Source organism: Blennius ocellaris (assembly GCF_963422515.1).
Source record: "Blennius ocellaris genome assembly, chromosome: 18".
Lineage (NCBI taxonomy): Eukaryota > Metazoa > Chordata > Actinopteri > Blenniiformes > Blenniidae > Blennius > Blennius ocellaris.
In genome coordinates, this window is record NC_137667.1 from 24,715,909 (window position 1) to 24,736,685 (window position 20,777).

The window sequence follows — 20,777 nt, forward strand, 5'->3', positions numbered from 1 at the left end:
GACAGGGGCTGGATACTCCACTGCTGTGGAGTTGCCCGCAGTGTAAGGCGGCGGGCTGGAGTGGGCTTGCTTATTGCCCCACAGCTCAGCCGTCATGTGTTGGAGTTCACCCCAGTGAACGAGAGGGTTGCGTGACTACGCCTTCGAGTAGGGGACAGGTCTCTGACTGTTGTCTCGGCCAATGCACCGAACAGCAGCTCAGAGTACCCAACCTTCTTGGAGTCCCTGGGAGGGGTTCTGCATAGTGCCCCAACTGGGGACTCCATTGTTCTCCTGGGGGACTTCAACGCGCACGTGGCCAATGACAGTGAGACCTGGAAGGGGTTGATTGGGAGGAACGGCCTCCCCGATCTGAACCCGAGAGGTGTTCTGTTATTAGACTTCTGTGCCAGTCACAGCTTGTCCATAACGAACACCATGTTCGAGCACAGGGGTGTCCATAAGTGCACGTGGCACCAGGACACCCTAGGTCAATGATAGACTTTGTGGTCGTTTCATCTGATCTCTGGCCATGTGTCTTTGACACTAGGGTAAAGAGAAGGGCAGAGCTGTCAACTGATCACCACCTGGTGGTGAGTTGGATGCGCTGGACCGGGAGGAAGCCGGATAGACTCGACAGGCCCAAACGTGTTATGAGCCCTCCGTCCGCGCAGTTTTCAACTCCCACCTCTGGGAGAGCTTCTCACAGATCCAGAGGGAGGCTGGAGACATTGAGTCCGAGTGGACCATGTTCTCCACTTCCATTGTCAAAGCTGCTGCTCGGAGCTGTGGCCGCAGGGTCTCTGGCGCCTGTCGTGGCGGCAATCCCCGAACCCGGTGGTGGAAACCGGAAGTAAGGGATGCCGTCAAGCTGAAGAAGGAGTCCTATCGGGCACTGGTAGCTCATAGGACTCCTGAGGCGATTGCCTGCCGATTGGCAGGCCAAGTGAGCCGCAGCCCGGGCTGTGGTGGAGGCAAAAACTCGGGTCTGGGAGGAGTTCGGAGAGGCCATGGAGGAGGACTTTCGATCGGTCCCGAGGAAATTCTGGCAAACCGTCCGGCGCCTTAGGCGGGGGAAGCAGTTCTCCACCAACACTGTTTACAGTGGATGTGGGGAGCTGTTGACCTCAACTGGGGACATCGTTCAAGATCCCGGATACAAGCGGCTGAAATGAGCTTCCTTCGTAGTGTGGCTGGGCATACCCTTAGAGATAGGGTCCCACAGGATGTCTCGGGGGACGCGGTCGAACGCCTTCTCCAGATCAAGAAAACACATTTGGACTAGTTGGGCAAACTCCCATGAACCCTCGAGCAGCTGGTGGAGGGTATAGAGCTGGTCCAGTGTTCCATGACCAGAACGAAAACCGCATTATTCCTCTTGGATCCAAGGTTTGACTAATGGCCGGACCCTCCACTCCAGTACACTGGAATAGACTTTCCTGGGGAGGCTGAGGAGTGTGATCCCTCTGTAGTTGGAACACACCCTCCGATCCCCCTCCTTGAAGAGAGGGACCACCACCCCATTCTGCCTGTCCAGAGGTACCGTCCCCGCGTCACGCGATGTTGCAGGGATTAAGTGCCCCGGACTCCATGCTCCCGGAGCATGGAGACGGTTTGCCAGAATTTCCTCGGGGCAGACCGAAAGTCCTCTTCCATGGCCTCTCCAAACTCCTCCCAGACCCGAGTTATTGCCTCCACCACAGCCATGAACTATGGGTCATGACCGAAAGAACGAGATCCCGGATACAAGCAGTTGAAGTGAGCTTCCTGCGTAGGGTGGCTTAGCGCACCCTTACAGATAGGATGAGGAGCTTGAGAGTTGGTTTTTAGAATAAAGTTTGTATTTTACTAGGACATAGTCGTACTTTCACTATTCAAGTTTAAACATGAAGTGTTTATCAGCTTTAAGCAGTTTCAACCTGTTTTATTATGCTGGATTTGACTGCTATTGTCATTTCATCAGCAGTGGCCGAAATGATGCTCCACACGAGATATAGAGTGATTTTGGAATAAAGTTTTTATTTCATTAGAACAAACTAGTACTTTCTCAATTCAAGTTAAAATGTTGTGTTTATCAGGTTCAAGCAGTTTCAACCAGTGTTATTTTGTCGAGTAACTGCTATTTTCATTTCATCAGGAGTGGCCGAAATGATGCTCCACACGAGATATAGAGTGATTTTGGAATAAAGTTTTTATATCATTAGAACAAACTAGTACTTTCTCAATTCAAGTTTAAACATGATGGACTTAACAGTTGCAAGCACTTTCAAACAATTATATTTGGTGGAGTAACTGCTATTTTCATTTCATGAGTAGTGGCCGAAATGATGCTCCACACGAGATATAGAGTGATTTTGGAAGAAAGTTTTTATTTCCTTAGAACAAACTAGTACTTTCTCAATTCAAGGTTAAATTATGTGTTTATCAGGTTCAAGCAGTTTCAACCAGTTTTATTTAGTGAGTAACTGCTATTTTCATTTCATCAGTAGTGGCCGAAATGATGCTCCTCACGGGATATAGAGTGATTTTGGAAGAAAGTTTTTATTTCATTAGAACAAACTAGTACTTTCTCAATTCAAGTTTAAACATGATGGACTTAGCAGTTGCAAGCACTTTCAACCAGTTTTATTTAGTGGAGTAACTGCTATTTTCATTTCATCAGGAGTGGCCGAAATGATGCTCCTCACGGGATATAGAGTGATTTTGGAAGAAAGTTTTTATTTCATTAGAACAAACTAGTACTTTCTCAATTCAAGGTTAAATGATGTGTTTATCAGGTTCAAGCAGTTTCAACCAGTTTTATTTAGTGGAGGAACTTCTATTTTCATTTCATCAGGAGTGGCCGAAATGATGCTCCACACGAGGTATAGAGTAATTTTGGAATAAAGTTTTTATTTCATTAGAACAAACTAGTACTTTCTCAATTCAAGTTTAAACATGATGGACTTAGCAGTTGCAAGCACTTTCAACCAGTTTTATTTAGTGGAGTAACTGCTATTTTCATTTCATGAGTAGTGGCCGAAATGATGCTCCACACGAGATATAGAGTGATTTTGGTATAAAGTTTTTATTTCATTAGAACAAACTAGTACTTTCTCAATTCAAGGTTAAATGATGTGTTTATCAGGTTCAAGCAGTTTCAACCAGTTTTATTTAGTGGAGTAACTGCTATTTTCATTTCATCAGGAGTGGCCGAAATGATGCTCCACACGGGATATAGAGTAATTTTGGAATAAAGTTTTTATTTCCTTAGAACAAACTAGTACTTTCTCAATTCAAGTTAAAATGATGTGTCTATCAGGTTCAAGCAGTTTCAACCAGTTTTATTTAGTGAGTAACTGCTATTTTCATTTCATCAGTAGTGGCCGAAATGATGCTCCTCACGGGATATAGAGTGATTTTGGAAGAAAGTTTTTATTTCATTAGAACAAACTAGTACTTTCTCAATTCAAGTTTAAACATGATGGACTTAGCAGTTGCAAGCACTTTCAACCAGTTTTATTTAGTGGAGTAACTGCTATTTTCATTTCATCAGGAGTGGCCGAAATGATGCTCCTCACGGGATATAGAGTGATTTTGGAAGAAAGTTTTTATTTCATTAGAACAAACTAGTACTTTCTCAATTCAAGGTTAAATGATGTGTTTATCAGGTTCAAGCAGTTTCAACCAGTTTTATTTAGTGGAGGAACTGCTATTTTCATTTCATCAGGAGTGGCCGAAATGATGCTCCACACGAGGTATAGAGTAATTTTGGAATAAAGTTTTTATTTCATTAGAACAAACTAGTACTTTCTCAATTCAAGTTTAAACATGATGGACTTAGCAGTTGCAAGCACTTTCAACCAGTTTTATTTAGTGGAGTAACTGCTATTTTCATTTCATGAGTAGTGGCCGAAATGATGCTCCACACGAGATATAGAGTGATTTTGGAATAAAGTTTTTATTTCATTAGAACAAACTAGTACTTTCTCAATTCAAGGTAAAATGATGTGTTTATCAGGTTCAAGCAGTTTCAACCAGTTTTATTTAGTGGAGTAACTGCTATTTTCATTTCATCAGGAGTGGCCGAAATGATGCTCCACACGGGATATAGAGTAATTTTGGAATAAAGTTTTTATTTCCTTAGAACAAACTAGTACTTTCTCAATTCAAGTTAAAATGATGTGTTTATCTGGTTCAAGCAGTTTCAACCAGTTTTATGGTGGAGTAGCTGCTATTTTCATTTCATGAGTAGTGGCCGAAATGATGCTCCACACGAGATATAGAGTGATTTTGGAATAAAGTTTTTATTTCCTTAGAGCAAACTGGTACTTTTCAATTCAAGTTTAAACATGAAGTGCTTATTAGGTTAAAGCAGTTTCAACCTCTTTTATTATGCTGGATTTGACTGTTATGGTCTTTTCATCAGTTGTGGCCGAAAAGATGCTTCAGACGAGATAATGAGTATGTTTTTAGAATAAAGTTTTAATTTCATTAGGACAAACTCGTACTTTCACTAATCAAGTATCTACCCAGAAAAATGTACACTAACACAACTATTGCTCACCCAAGGTGCTAAAAACACTGTGTTGCAGTTGCGAGGTTACAATTTGTGTAGACTACAGAAGTGAAAGCCACAGGTGTAACCATCACCTGTGCATTAACAACATTTTCGCACTTTTCGAAACACAGCTTTTGCGTGACTCCTACCATGAGTCGTCAGAGACACTGCGTGCTCAGAGCAAAGATACCTCGGGAGCCACATGACCCAGTTGAAGACTGTTGTCGCCGGTCTTCTATGCCTGTCTATACAGGAGAGAAGAAACCTCAACAGCGAGTTGCTATGACACACATCCATCAGTGCTCTCAGCCGCACCACCACGTGGTCTCGCAGCTCTTTCACTCCTTTTCAGGAGAAGGAACATTGTCATTTTCCAGCACCTCACAGTGCTATCAGCTCCCTCACTCTCTCCACTGGAGAGAACCAGGATGTTCTAGCTCAGATGACTCTGACCATTCCGATATCCCAAGGGTACCTGGTCTTTGGACCAGCCAGCTTGAGTCCCTTGCAGAGAACATAGAGCAGTTCGAACCAAACAACCCGGAGATTCGTGTAGCGGACAACCTGGTGGAGGTTGAACGCTGCCTCTTCAACCTGCCTCATCCTTCGTCCCGAGAGAAGCTTACACTTCTCTGGAAGATGACATCCAGGAGTGTCCATGTTTACATAGAGTCCCTCCCATCTGCCATCAGAGACCATTACTCAGCCCTCTGTCATGCACTTAGGGAAGCAGGATCATCTGCACAATGATCCTAACTCTGCAAACTTTGGTGCATTTACAATCACTCAAAAGGGGGCGGAGACTCCCAGATAGTATTTATAGGTGCCTAAGGGCTGCCTACTTCCAAGGTCACAATGCACCAGGTTTGGACAAAGACCAGACTTTTAAGTCCCTCTTCGTTAACAACCTCCACAACAGTGTGCGGATCGATGTCGCCCTTTTCTGCAGGACCAAAAACCCCACCATGAAAGACCTCCGCAAACATGCGCAGATGGTGTGGGAGCTGCACCACCGTTCAGGTGAAAACTATGATGGTGATGCAGGTGTCCTGAGGTCTCAGGTGAGGAGAGGTAAGTCTAAAAACCGAGGCTGAGGTCAGACTCAAAACAACTGGGATGCAGATGTCCCACAGTGGATTAAAACCTGCATCAGAGAGGTGAAGCAGCACCTGAACCCGCCTGGTAAGAAGGGACCTGGCTCCCCCTGACCGCATGACTTGGCCCCTCCCCTCCGCACACAAAGCTCATTTTGGCAGGAGGAGGAGATCCAGGAGGTGAAAGAGGCCCATTTGACATTCTTGGGTAATCTTGGCTATGCCAACCACAGATACACTTCAGTGGTGGTAGGGGTTGTTGACACTCTCTCACTGCTTGGTACTGGGTCAGAAATCCCCCTCATGTGTTCAGACACCTTCGCACGGGTTGCTAGAACCACGCTTGCGCATGCCACTTAAGGAAAGCCACTTCAGGTGGAAGAGTGTAGCATAAACATCCGAGGCTTCACTCAGGACTTGCACCACATCACTCAATGTGTCTGGGTCAACAGCTTTCCAGGACATGTCAGCGACGCATCCCATCCACGTCACTGATCTGGACACAGAAGAACTGCTTATTGGTCAGGACATCCTAAACCGACTCGCTGCCACCAAACGGCGCCTTTGGTCCCAAGTCGTCAGCCCGACTCCCATTGGCTAAGAACTAGGCCACCCAGCTTCTAACAGCAATCGTTCAGCCAACCCACAGGTCCAAATTCTGACACCTGGTCAGATTAAAGTGACCGCATTTCCACCTTTAGAGATGTTAACTGACAGTTCATTCCACAATCTTGAACTAATTCTCATCTCATTGACAATCTGCCTTCGTCCCTCACCAGCGACGACACGCATGACACAACTCTCCTCATTTCCACAACCAAAACCATCACCAGCGCTCACCATGTTAACCTTGAACAGGTTCTTCATGGTACAAAACCGAGCACCGAAGGTGACATGGTTTTGCACGCTCCAATGACTCAACCAGAGAATACAGACATTTCAGGTAAACAGACCATGTCTGTACCAGAAGAACCTTATTCAGGCTTCGAGTCAAAGACCGAGCAACGCTCTGCTGAGGCTCGCGCTTTACCACAACAGAAACAAGGAGATGCATTTGTATGAGGAGGTCTCCCGCGATTATCACACGATCTTCGCAAGGGACTCGCACAAAAGGGGGGGGGTGTCAGACATCCACCTAGTGCGCGTCCCCACTGACCTCGAGGCACTGCCATCTTCTGAAACCCAGTACATACATACATCTAGCTGACGGGGTCAAGCGGTCCTGGGCCTGAATTCACTGGTTTGAAACAGCCTGCGCTCGAATCTCACACCTTCCCTGTTATTCAAGATTGTTATATCTAAAGAGAAACATTAATCAATTTAAATAACACTTTTTTTGGCATGAACTATTTCCAGTTTAGCTGGTGGTGGCCCAATGTCATTATTATTTGATAAATAACCAATTTATTCTAATTAATAATTTTTCATAAATAAATTATTTTTGATAAAATGTTGCTCCGTGCTCTTGTTTATCTTCCAACATGTGAGATGTTGTTGATGAATACACAGCACAGTTTCACAGTAACCAATGTGTTTTACACAGCCACTGTTCTTTGTGTCAACATGTAGGTCCAGAACACAACTAAAGACGATGCCTCTAGACATCCAGAAGACTTCCTCAGAAGAGCCTGAATGAAAGTTTTTTGAGACGTCTTTCTTGAACATTATATTGACGTCTTGTCTGGACGTCACTGAAAATACGTTTCAAAAGAAACAGAACACGTCATCAGTCTACCACGGGACATACACAGAGAGTCAGTTTAGTATTATCATTAACATGCATTTAATTGGACTGTGGAAGAAAACCAGAGAACTCTGAGGAAACACATGCACACACAAGTTAATTCCACAAACACCTCCAGGTGGATTTAAACCCACGATTTTCTATCTGTAGCCATTGAGACAATTTGACCATTGTAATTGATAGAGCTGATAAAACATTTATTTGGTATATAGTTGTAATCTCAATATGAAAGGTTGTAGAAATTAATCATGCCCAAAAACTCCTGCAGGGCCTTAACCGAGGCTGGACGAGGGAAATCTGTCACCGCTTGCACCTTAGAAGGCAATGGAATGGCACCCTGAGTTGAAATACGATGACCCAAAAAGTCAATCACAGGCAGACCAAACTGGCACTTAGCAGGGTTGACAATTAGGCCATGTTCCTCAAGGCCAGACCTGGGCATTTTAAGGCCCGCGGGCCAAATACGGCCCGTGACCCGATTCTGACCGGCCCGCGAAAGGTTCCTTAGAATTAAGAAAACAAAAGCTTCTTTCGAATTTTAATGCGTGGACTAAAACCATCGGCTGTATAAACTAAAACGGAAATACTTTTACTTTGAAGCCTGTTTATTTATGTACAGTGTACGTAACCTACGTACGTCGTATACGTGACCCGTAAAACAAGTCAATCAGTGCATGTGATTAGCGGTCATTGTCGCCCCTCAATGATGTACGGGCACGTCAAGAAAAGAAAGGTGGATGCTGAAGGCCGAAATTTCAAGAAGATTTGGAGCACTAAATATTTGTTTACTGAAGTCGGTGGTAAACCCGTCTGTTTAGTTTGTGGAGAGCACGTCGCCGTGTTTAAGGAGTATAATGTGATTCGGCATTATCAGACAAAACACGCGGAGAAATACAGACACTTGGCGGAGGCTGAGAGAGCGCGAATATCAGAAGACTTGCTAGCAAAGCTACCAAAACAACAAGGCTGTTTTAGCAAACTACACACAGCCCGGGATGCAGCGACCAAGACCAGCTTCGTCATATCCCACAAAATCGCTAAAAACAGCAAGCCTTTCTTGGATGGCGAGTTTGTGAAAGAGTGCTTGGTGGACTCTGCCGCGCTAATATGCCCTGAGAATAAAGAAGCATTTGAAAAAGTCCCGCTGTCCAGGCGAACCGTCACCAGAAGGGTGGAAGGAATCGCGGAGAATCTCGAATGTCAGCTCAAAAGTGGAGTTGAAAGTTTTGACTTTTTCTCTTTGGCTTTGGATGAGAGCTGTGATGTCCGTGACACTGCCCAGTTACTGGTGTTTCTCCGGGGAATAAGGCAGGACTTCAAGATTACGGAGGAGCTGGCAGCATTGAGGTCAATAAAAGGAACGACAACGGGAAGCGATCTGTTCAAGGAGGTCGATGCATGCATGGTCAAGCTTGGACTGAAATGGGACAAACTGGTAGGCGTCACTACTGATGGTTGTCCGAATATGACAGGAAAACATGTCGGACTTTTGAAACAGATCCAAGATAAAGTGACTGAACTCGGCACAGAGCATCATTTAGTGTTGATACATTGTATTATACATCAGCATGTACTGTGCAGGTCTGTGCTAAAACTTAACCATGTTATTGATGTTGTAACAAAAACGGTTAACTTTATCAGGGCACGAGCATTAAATCACAGGCAGTTTGTTGCACTTTTAGAGGAGCATGAGAATGAACATGGTGACATCATGTACCACACAGCTGTCATATGGCTCAGTCTGGGCAAAGTGCTCAAAAGATTTTGGGACCTGAAAACAGAGATTCAAGAGTTTTGTGAGATGAAAGGCAAAAACATCCCCGAGCTTTCAGATATGAACTGGATGGCAGATTTTGCATTTGCTGTTGATGTGACGGCACTGATGAATGAACTGAGCACTAAACTGCAAGGCAAGGGCCTTTTCGTTCATGACATGCATAACCTGGTGAAGGCTTTTATGAGAAAGTTGCTGTTTCTTTCAAGTCAACTACAGAACAACACTCTCACTCACATACAAACCCTTAAAGAAGTCAGACCATCAGCGAATCATCTCTGCAGGTACTCATCCATGTTAGGAGATTTGCATGGTGAGTTTTTAAGGCGATTTGATGATTGTAAAAACATTGAGGATGAAATGCACCTGGTTTCCTCTCCCTTTGCCTGCAGAGTAGATGATGCACCCAGTGATGTTCAGCTGGAGCTCATTGACCTGCAGTCTGACACAGTACTGGCAGAGCACTTTAAGTCAGCATCACTGCTGGAGTTCTACTCATCTCTTAAGGAGGAGAACTTTCCAAACATGAGTAGACATGCTCAGAAGATGTTGGTTCTGTTTGGATCTACCTACATATGTGAACACACATTCTCAGTAATGAAGTTCACCAAATCCAGGTTCAGATCCTCTCTTACTGATGATCATCTGTCAGCTGTGCTTCGCATCTCCACCTCAGACATTCAACCTGACTTTGATGCACTCGTTAAAGGGCAGCAAAGGCTAGATTTCTCTCACTGAACAAGAAAATACACAAATGTGTGTTCACTATTACTTTTTGTCTGCACAGCTTGGCAGTTTGACAATCAATATGTGACATATCTTGTTAATGATATTTGGCATACAAAGACATTGTGATGTCTTAATAGAAAAAAGTGTTTTTGGTTAATGTAATTAAAAAAAGAGTTACAAATGTTACATGTTTACAATTGTTTTGAATAACTGCACTGAATAAAAACATTTTTTGTTAAAATAACCCTCACTTTCTCTTTACCTAATAATAACACAGACACTTACCAGCATGTGTAAACAATGCCATTTACTGCTTTCAATTTAGAAATAAAATTCATATGCAGAATAGAGTGTAAACTTTTGGCCCGGCCCTCCACAATATTTTCTGCTTCTCATTTGGCCCCTTCGGAAAAATAATTGCCCACCCCTGCTCAAGGCGCTGAAAAACTTGCTTTTGGTGTGAAAAATGCTCCTCAACTGAAGAACTAGCCACCAAGATGTCGTCCAGGTAAACAGAAACGAAAGCAGCACCGAGTCCATCAACCTCTGAAAAGCCGTGCCTCTACTCTTGCCTGGTCATAATAAAACATAAAAAAATGACAAGAAAGAATAGAAAGTGTCATCTGCTCAGTGAATTGACACATCTTATACACAGCAGACACAAATTGCACTTAACACGTTTTGAACTATCAAAACTCAGTAACCAATCAGGTGTCTAACATTGATTTTTTTTTTTTTGAGAATCAAAACTACAGTACAAATAAAGCTTTCAATTTCTATTCAAGAAAATGTGCCCATCTTTTCTAAAACTCTCTCTCTCTCTCTCTCTCTCTCTCTCTCTCTCTCTCTCTCTCTCTCTCTCTCTCTCTCTCTCTCTCTCTCTCTCTCTCGCCCGCCCCGTTTCCTCATTAGTTTTAATGTTGTTTTTTTTCCGGAATAAATGTGAATGTTTGATGAGAGGCAGCATGAATCACTCATTGAGTAAAAAGAAAAAAGTGATGGCACGTGTCGCCCCAATTAATCCCTAAAACACAAGAGCCTCTAAACGTATTGAGAACAGGTAGGAAGCATGTTACGAGCTAATAAAACTAGTAAACAGAGTCCATGTGTGTATCAGTGAAAGTGAGCGGGTTTTATGTTTCTATGTTTCTTCAGGTGAGATGTCCAGTTCCTGGACGTTCACAGCACTTTCACGGCTGGGAGACATAGTTTGCATTGTACAGAGAGGTTCAGAGATTTCTCCAATTTTAAAAAATAGTGATGAAAGCAACTCTCTGCAGAATCCATGGCAAAGCATGGATTGTCAGCCTGAAAGCGTCGGGAAGTGTCGCAATGCCAGTGCATGGCGCATGTGACAGCTGCATTTCTAGTTTATTCCATCTGATTTTTACTGTAATCCTGCTCAGTAATCCCAGTTTTTATCGAATATACCTGTAACGAGATTACACATTTTTTTATGTACTGTAACAGATTACAGTTATATGTTTTTTGTATCCTAATTATGTAACACTGTTACATGTATTCCATTACTACCCAACCCTGGTTGCACCTAAACATGTGATACACACTCAGACCTTACTGAGACTTAATAAACTAAAGTTTTCTAGCTGTGCAATGACTTGAAGTAAAGCTCTGGTAAACAAGCTGCATGTAATGATGTTCATGTAGGTACAAACAGCCAGAAGAGTCTTTAGAGCCAGAAGTGGACAGACGAAATCACCTTGTACTGCAGGTGACAGGAGGAGCAGCAAGGTGGGCGAGATACAGGTTCTGGGAGATTCCCACAACACACTGTAGACAAAAGAAAAGTGTTAAATGCACAGGTTCCACAAGTTGAGAGACTCTTAAGATCAACACCAGGAGACACCAGATCACTTTGATTGATTGTGAGGACAAAACACACGGAGTGAGGTGGTATTGAAAGGCTAATTGCAGGAGGAAAGGTTTGTTTTGTAGAATGGGTCTCTTGTATTAAATTCAATGTAATTTGGATCAAATGTCTTTGTTATTTTAAAAGCATGTTTTGTTGTGAGATGTAATTTAATTTAATCACAATAACCAGCCAAAGTATTTTCTATGTTTACTACGTTTAAAACTAAATGATCAACCATCTCAACAGTCATTGGTGGACATTTAATGTATATTTCATCACCTGAAGAGTCCAACTTTGCTTTACATCTTTAACTTATATACAAGTGAAATCACAGCTCTAAGTTCTTGTTACTGAATAGTCCCTAAACGGCTCACCTGTCTCTGGCTGTGAGGCCCTGTCTGGAGGGATGGATGAGCCCGATGAAATGTGGGATCAGCCGTTGGTGGAGATTTCCACTCAACCCTTTGAAGCGCTGCTCCCACGTTCCTCCACTTGGACCATGGTTTAATCGAGGAAAATCATGTCACACTGAAAAAACAATTCTGTCATTTCATTTTTGAGTGTACTTTTTTAAGATAGAGCTTCCCAGGCTGGTTTAATCAAGTAAAATCATGTTACTGTTTTAAAGGTGTACAGGAGGATTTTCTTTTTCCGGGTGGATCATCAAGACAATTGGTACTCCCAACTGTCAATCATTCTGGTGAGATATTACGTAAGGCCGTCGTACGTGCTCGTCCCCAGGTAGCGTGGATCTATTAGTTTTCACTTTCTGCGCATGCGCGCTTTCAGGTGTATATGGTGAGCTACGCCTTCAGTGAGCTCGCAGTTCTCACCGGGTACTTTGAAAATGGCAGAGGGTCGCAAAAGAGAAAAAGTGTCTTCGAAGTGTATGAGAAGAAGAGAAAGGCTTCGGAAGAGAGAAACAAGACCAGAGTGTTTTTGGGAGATTCTTTCACACGATGGCGTGCGCTGAAAGCCCAGGTTGGGCTTCCCACTGATGCTTCAGTCGCGAAGTTTCTACTCGACAGGTAAAGTTTGGCATTCTATTTGGAGAAATCCATTTCAAATCACTTCCAGTAAAAGTTATCTACGTCTATATTGTAACTTTCCAGGGTTGATTAGTGGAAAAAGTTCAAATCTTCTTGTAAAGTGAGCTTGTGTAAGCGATGCCGACTTGTGACTTGTAAACAGGGCGTGCACGAGGAGAACTGGCCTCGTTCATGTCTCTCGCACATGTTTTAGTAGGCGTTCCGTCTCGGGAGCAGGTAGAGCTTTGCGCATGTGCAAAAAAAAAAAAAATATCAATCCCGTTACTGTCTTTAGATATAGCATCTCAGACTGGTTTAATCTAGAGAAATCGTGTTACTGACTTTAGGTAGAGATGCTTAGTGTTGGAATTTGTTCCTGTGTTCCCCTGAATTCCTGCTTGTTTGTTTGATCCGGGAGAGGCAGGAACAGAGTTAATTTCTTCAATAGTGAATTTAATAATCACACAAACAAGAGATTATAAAAATACATATATCAGATTACATAATACGAGCTCAGACCGTTCTTCCTTGCAGACCCAAGTGTGCAGGCCAGGTTTACAATGAAGAAGGGCACAACTGCAACACATGGTTCATATTTATACATTTGCATACATCACCTCAACCTCACATTGGTCGGTTTCTCGTGATATATGCGTTGCTATGGTGAATTTGCTATTCCTTTGTTCCCAAAACTGCTTCAAACTGGTTCTTCTCAGAGCTTGACGTTCTGTGGGACAAAGTGACCTCTGACCTCTTATCTGTTGATCCAATCTTACCTTGACCATGTTTTTGCAAGTAGAGCACTGAGGAGACATCGTCAACCAACTTGGAATGTCCCTGAACATGGATTTATAGCTGTGTTTTCCCAACTTGGGCAGTGGGAGAAACCCCAGTAGTGTAGAAACACAACTGAATACAATATGTCCAGTTGTCACACAGAAAACAAATGTTTAACCACTATATTCCTTCAATTCTCCTTTTGACCTCTGACCCCAGAGGTCAATAATTAGTGTCAATACAGTATGAGGCACTCTTCGTATAATAGAGGTCATATGTAAGCAAAATCAACAATCATATACTCAAATAGCAACATATAAAACTTTTAAACGGTGGTGACTCCCCCTTGAACTGCAACCTTGTCGTGGTGGGGGAGTTTGAGCACCCGAATGACCCTCTATGCTATGTTGTCAGGGGACTTGCCCCTCCTGTGGGCCCACCACCTACAGAGGCTGCCGTAGGGGTCGGGTGCATTGTGGATTGGGGGGCAGTCGACGGCAGTTGCCTCGACGACCCGATCCCCGGCCACAGAATCTGGCTATTGGGACATGGAATGTGACCTCGCTGAGGGGGATGGAGCCCGAGCTTGTGAGGGAGGCTGAGAGATACCGTCTAGATATAGTCGGGCTCGCCTCCACTCACAGCTTGGACTCTGGAACCCAGCTCCTCGACAGGGGCTGGATACTCCACTGCTGTGGAGTTGCCCGCAGTGTAAGGCGGCGGGCTGGAGTGGGCTTGCTTATTGCCCCACAGCTCAGCCGTCATGTGTTGGAGTTCACCCCAGTGAACGAGAGGGTTGCGTGACTACGCCTTCGAGTAGGGGACAGGTCTCTGACTGTTGTCTCGGCCAATGCACCGAACAGCAGCTCAGAGTACCCAACCTTCTTGGAGTCCCTGGGAGGGGTGCTGGATAGTGCCCCAACTGGGGACTCCATTGTTCTCCTGGGGGACTTCAACGCGCACGTGGCCAATGACAGTGAGACCTGGAAGGGGTTGATTGGGAGGAACGGCCTCCCCGATCTGAACCCGAGAGGTGTTCTGTTATTGGACTTCTGTGCCAGTCACAGCTTGTCCATAACGAACACCATGTTCGAGCACAGGGGTGTCCATAAGTGCACGTGGCACCAGGACACCCTAGGTCAATGATAGACTTTGTGGTCGTTTCATCTGATCTCTGGCCATGTGTCTTTGACACTAGGGTAAAGAGAAGGGCAGAGCTGTCAACTGATCACCACCTGGTGGTGAGTTGGATGCGCTGGACCGGGAGGAAGCCGGATAGACTCGACAGGCCCAAACGTGTTATGAGGGTCTGCTGGGAACATCTGGCCGAGCCCTCCGTCCGCGCAGTTTTCAACTCCCACCTCTGGGAGAGCTTCTCACAGATCCAGAGGGAGGCTGGAGACATTGAGTCCGAGTGGACCATGTTCTCCACTTCCATTGTCAAAGCTGCTGCTCGGAGCTGTGGCCGCAGGGTCTCTGGCGCCTGTCGTGGCGGCAATCCCCGAACCCGGTGGTGGAAACCGGAAGTAAGGGATGCCGTCAAGCTGAAGAAGGAGTCCTATCGGGCACTGGTAGCTCATAGGACTCCTGAGGCGATTGCCTGCCGATTGGCAGGCCAAGTCAGCCGCAGCCCGGGCTGTGGTGGAGGCAAAAACTCGGGTCTGGGAGGAGTTCGGAGAGGCCATGGAGGAGGACTTTCGATCGGTCCCGAGGAAATTCTGGCAAACCGTCCGGCGCCTTAGGCGGGGGAAGCAGTTCTCCACCAACACTGTTTACAGTGGATGTGGGGAGCTGTTGACCTCAACTGGGGACATCGTTCAAGATCCCGGATACAAGCGGCTGAAATGAGCTTCCTTCGTAGGGTGGCTGGGCACACCCTTAGAGATAGGGTCCCACAGGATGTCTCGGGGGACGCGGTCGAACGCCTTCTCCAGATCAAGAAAACACATTTGGACTAGTTGGGCAAACTCCCATGAACCCTCGAGCAGCTGGTGGAGGGTATAGAGCTGGTCCAGTGTTCCACGACCAGAACGAAAACCGCATTATTCCTCTTGGATCCAAGGTTTGACTAATGGCCGGACCCTCCACTCCAGTATACTGGAATAGACTTTCCTGGGGAGGCTGAGGAGTGTGATCCCTCTGTAGTTGGAACACACCCTCCGATCCCCCTCCTTGAAGAGATGGACCACCACCCCATTCTGCCTGTCCAGAGGTACCGTCCCCGCGTCACGCGATGTTGCAGGGATTAAGTGCCCCGGACTCCATGCTCCCGGAGCATGGAGACGGTTTGCCAGAATTTCCTCGGGGCAGACCGAAAGTCCTCTTCCATGGCCTCTCCAAACTCCTCCCAGACCCGAGTTATTGCCTCCACCACAGCCATGAACTATGGGTCATGACCGAAAGAACGAGATCCCGGATACAAGCAGTTGAAGTGAGCTTCCTGCGTAGGGTGGCTTAGCGCACCCTTACAGATAGGATGAGGAGCTTGAGAGTTGGTTTTTAGAATAAAGTTTGTATTTTACTAGGACATAGTCGTACTTTCACTATTCAAGTTTAAACATGAAGTGTTTATCAGCTTTAAGCAGTTTCAACCTGTTTTATTATGCTGGATTTGACTGCTATTGTCATTTCATCAGCAGTGGCCGAAATGATGCTCCACACGAGATATAGAGTGATTTTGGAATAAAGTTTTTATTTCATTAGAACAAACTAGTACTTTCTCAATTCAAGTTAAAATGTTGTGTTTATCAGGTTCAAGCACTTTCAACCAGTTTTATTTAGTGGAGTAACTGCTATTTTCATTTCATGAGTAGTGGCCGAAATGATGCTCCACACGAGATATAGAGTAATTTTGGAATAAGGTTTTTATTTCCTTAGAACAAACTAGTACTTTCTCAATTCAAGTTTAAACATGATGGACTTAGCCGTTGCAAGCACTTTCAACCAGTTTTATTTAGTGGAGTAACTGCTATTTTCATTTCATCAGGAGTGGCCGAAATGATGCTCCTCACGGGATATAGAGTGATTTTGGAAGAAAGTTTTTATTTCATTAGAACAAACTAGTACTTTCTCAATTCAAGGTTAAATGATGTGTTTATCAGGTTCAAGCAGTTTCAACCAGTTTTATTTAGTGGAGGAACTGCTATTTTCATTTCATCAGGAGTGGCCGAAATGATGCTCCACACGAGGTATAGAGTAATTTTGGAATAAAGTTTTTATTTCATTAGAACAAACTAGTACTTTCTCAATTCAAGTTTAAACATGATGGACTTAGCAGTTGCAAGCACTTTCAACCAGTTTTATTTAGTGGAGTAACTGCTATTTTCATTTCATGAGTAGTGGCCGAAATGATGCTCCACACGAGATATAGAGTGATTTTGGAATAAAGTTTTTATTTCATTAGAACAAACTAGTACTTTCTCAATTCAAGGTTAAATGATGTGTTTATCAGGTTCAAGCAGTTTCAACCAGTTTTATTTAGTGGAGTAACTGCTATTTTCATTTCATCAGGAGTGGCCGAAATGATGCTCCACACGGGATATAGAGTAATTTTGGAATAAAGTTTTTATTTCCTTAGAACAAACTAGTACTTTCTCAATTCAAGTTAAAATGATGTGTTTATCTGGTTCAAGCAGTTTCAACCAGTTTTATGGTGGAGTAGCTGCTATTTTCATTTCATCAGGAGTGGCCGAAATGATGCTCCTCACGGGATATAGAGTGATTTTGGAAGAAAGTTTTTATTTCATTAGAACAAACTAGTACTTTCTCAATTCAAGGTTAAACATGATGGACTTAGCAGTTGCAAGTACTTTCAACCAATTATATTTAGTGGAGTAACTGCTATTTTCATTTCATGAGTAGTGGCCGAAATGATGCTCCACACGAGATATAGAGTGATTTTGGAATAAAGTTTTTATTTCCTTAGAACAAACTAGTACTTTCTCAATTCAAGGTTAAATGATGTGTTTATCAGGTTCAAGCAGTTTCAACCAGTTTTATTTAGTGGAGGAAGTGCTATTTTCATTTCATCAGGAGTGGCCGAAATGATGCTCCACACGAGATATAGAGCAATTTTGGAAGAAAGTTTTTATTTCATTAGAACAAACTAGTACTTTCTCAATTCAAGTTAAAATGATGTGTTTATCAGGTTCAAGCAGTTTCAAACAATTATATTTAGTGGAGTAACTGCAATTTTCATCTCATGAGTAGTGGCCGAAATGATGCTCCACACGAGATATAGAGTGATTTTGGAATAAAGTTTTTATTTCCTTAGAGCAAACTGGTACTTTTCAATTCAAGTTTAAACATGAAGTGCTTATTAGGTTAAAGCAGTTTCAACCTCTTTTATTATGCTGGATTTGACTGTTATGGTCTTTTCATCAGTTGTGGCCGAAAAGATGCTTCAGACGAGATACTGAGTATGTTTTTAGAATAAAGTTTTAATTTCATTAGGACAAACTCGTACTTTCACTAATCAAGTATCTACCCAGAAAAATGTACACTAACACAACTATTGCTCACCCAAGGTGCTAAAAACACTGTGTTGCAGTTGCGAGGTTACAATTTGTATAGACTACAGAAGTGAAAGCCACAGGTGTAACCATCACCTGTGCATTAACAACATTTTTGCACTTTTCGAAACACAGCTTTTGCGTGACTCCTACCATGAGTCGTCAGAGACACTGCGTGCTCAGAGCAAAGATACCTCGGGAGCCACATGACCCAGTTGAAGACTGTTGTCGCCGGTCTTCTATGCCTGTCTACACAGGAGAGAAGAAACCTCAACAGCGAGTTGCTATGACACACATCCATCAGTGCTCTCAGCCGCACCACCACGTGGTCTCGCAGCTCTTTCACTCCTTTTCAGGAGAAGGAACATTGTCATTTTCCAGCACCTCACAGTGCTATCAGCTCCCTCACTCTCTCCACTGGAGAGAACCAGGATGTTCTAGCTCAGATGACTCTGACCATTCCGATATCCCAAGGGTACCTGGTCTTTGGACCAGCCAGCTTGAGTCCCTTGCAGAGAACATAGAGCAGTTCGAACCAAACAACCCGGAGATTCGTGTAGCGGACAACCTGGTGGAGGTTGAACGCTGCCTCTTCAACCTGCCTCATCCTTCGTCCCGAGAGAAGCTTACACTTCTCTGGAAGATGACATCCAGGAGTGTCCATGTTTACATAGAGTCCCTCCCATCTGCCATCAGAGACCATTACTCAGCCCTCTGTCATGCACTTAGGGAAGCAGGATCATCTGCACAATGATCCTAACTCTGCAAACTTTGGTGCATTTACAATCACTCAAAAGGGGGCGGAGACTCCCAGATAGTATTTATAGGTGCCTAAGGGCTGCCTACTTCCAAGGTCACAATGCACCAGGATTGGACAAAGTCCAGACTTTTAAGTCCCTCTTCGTAAACAACCTCCACAACAGTGTGCGGATCGATGTCGCCCTTTTCTGCAGGACCAAAAACCCCACCATGAAAGACCTCCGCAAACATGCGCAGATGGTGTGGGAGCTGCACCACCGTTCAGGTGAAAACTATGATGGTGATGCAGGTGTCCTGAGGTCTCAGGTGAGGAGAGGTAAGTCTAAAAACCGAGGCTGAGGTCAGACTCAAAACAACTGGGATGCAGATGTCCCACAGTGGATTAAAACCTGCATCAGAGAGGTGAAGCAGCACCTGAACCCGCCTGGTAAGAAGGGACCTGGCTCCCCCTGACCGCATGACTTGGCCCCTCCCCTCCGCACACAAAGCTCATTTTGGCAGGAGGAGGAGATCCAGGAGGTGAAAGAGGCCCATTTGACATTCTTGGGTAATCTTGGCTATGCCAACCACAGATACACTTCAGTGGTGGTAGGGGTTGTTGACACTCTCTCACTGCTTGGTACTGGGTCAGAAATCCCCCTCATGTGTTACGACACCTTCGCACGGGTTGCTAGAACCACGCTTGCGCATGCCACTTAAGGAAAGCCACTTCAGGTGGAAGAGTGTAGCATAAACATCCGAGGCTTCACTCAGGACTTGCACCACATCACTCAATGTGTCTGGGTCAACAGCTTTCCAGGACATGTCAGCGACGCATCCCATCCACGTCACTGATCTGGACACAGAAGAACTGCTTATTGGTCAGGACATCCTAAACCGACTCGCTGCCACCAAACGGCGCCTTTGGTCCCAAGTCGTCAGCCCGACTCCCATTGGCTAAGAACTAGGCCACCCAGCTTCTAACAGCAATCGTTCAGCCAACCCACAGGTCCAAATTCTGACACCTGGTCAGATTAAAGTGACCGCATTTCCACCTTTAGAGATGTTAACTGACAGTTCATTCCACAATCTTGAACTAATTCTCATCTCATTGACAATCTGCCTTCGTCCCTCACCAGCGACGACACGCATGACACAACTCTCCTCATTTCCACAACCAAAACCATCACCAGCGCTCACCATGTTAACCTTGAACAGGTTCTTCATGGTACAAAACCGAGCACCGAAGGTGACATGGTTGTGCACGCTCCAATGACTCAACCAGAAAATACAGACATTTCAGGTAAACAGACCATGTCTGTACCAGAAGAACCTTATTCAGGCTTCGAGTCAAAGACCGAGCAACGCTCTGCTGAGGCTCGCGCTTTACCACAACAGAAACAAGGAGATGCATTTGTATGAGGAGGTCTCCCGCGATTATCACACGATCTTCGCAAGGGACTCGCACAAAAGGGGGGGGGGAGTCACAGACATCCACCCAGTGCGCGTCCCCACTGACCTCGAGGCACTGCCATCTTCTGAAACCCAGTACATACATACATCTAGCTGACGGGGTCAAGCGGTCCTGGGCCTGAATTCACTGGTTTGAAACAGCCTGCGCTCGAATCTCACACCTTCCCTGTTATTCAAGATTGTTATATCTAAAGAGAAACATTAATCAATTTAAATAACACTTTTTTTGGCATGAACTATTTCCAGTTTAGCTGGTGGTGGCCCAATGTCATTATTATTTGATAAATAACCAATTTATTCTAATTAATAATTTTTCATGAATAAATTATTTTTGATAAAATGTTGCTCCGTGCTCTTGTTTATCTTCCAACATGTGAGATGTTGTTGATGAATACACAGCACAGTTCCACAGTAACCAATGTGTTTTACACAGCCACTGTTCTTTGTGTCAACATGTAGGTCCAGAACACAACTAAAGACGATGTCTCTAGACATCCAGAAGACTTCCTCAGAAGAG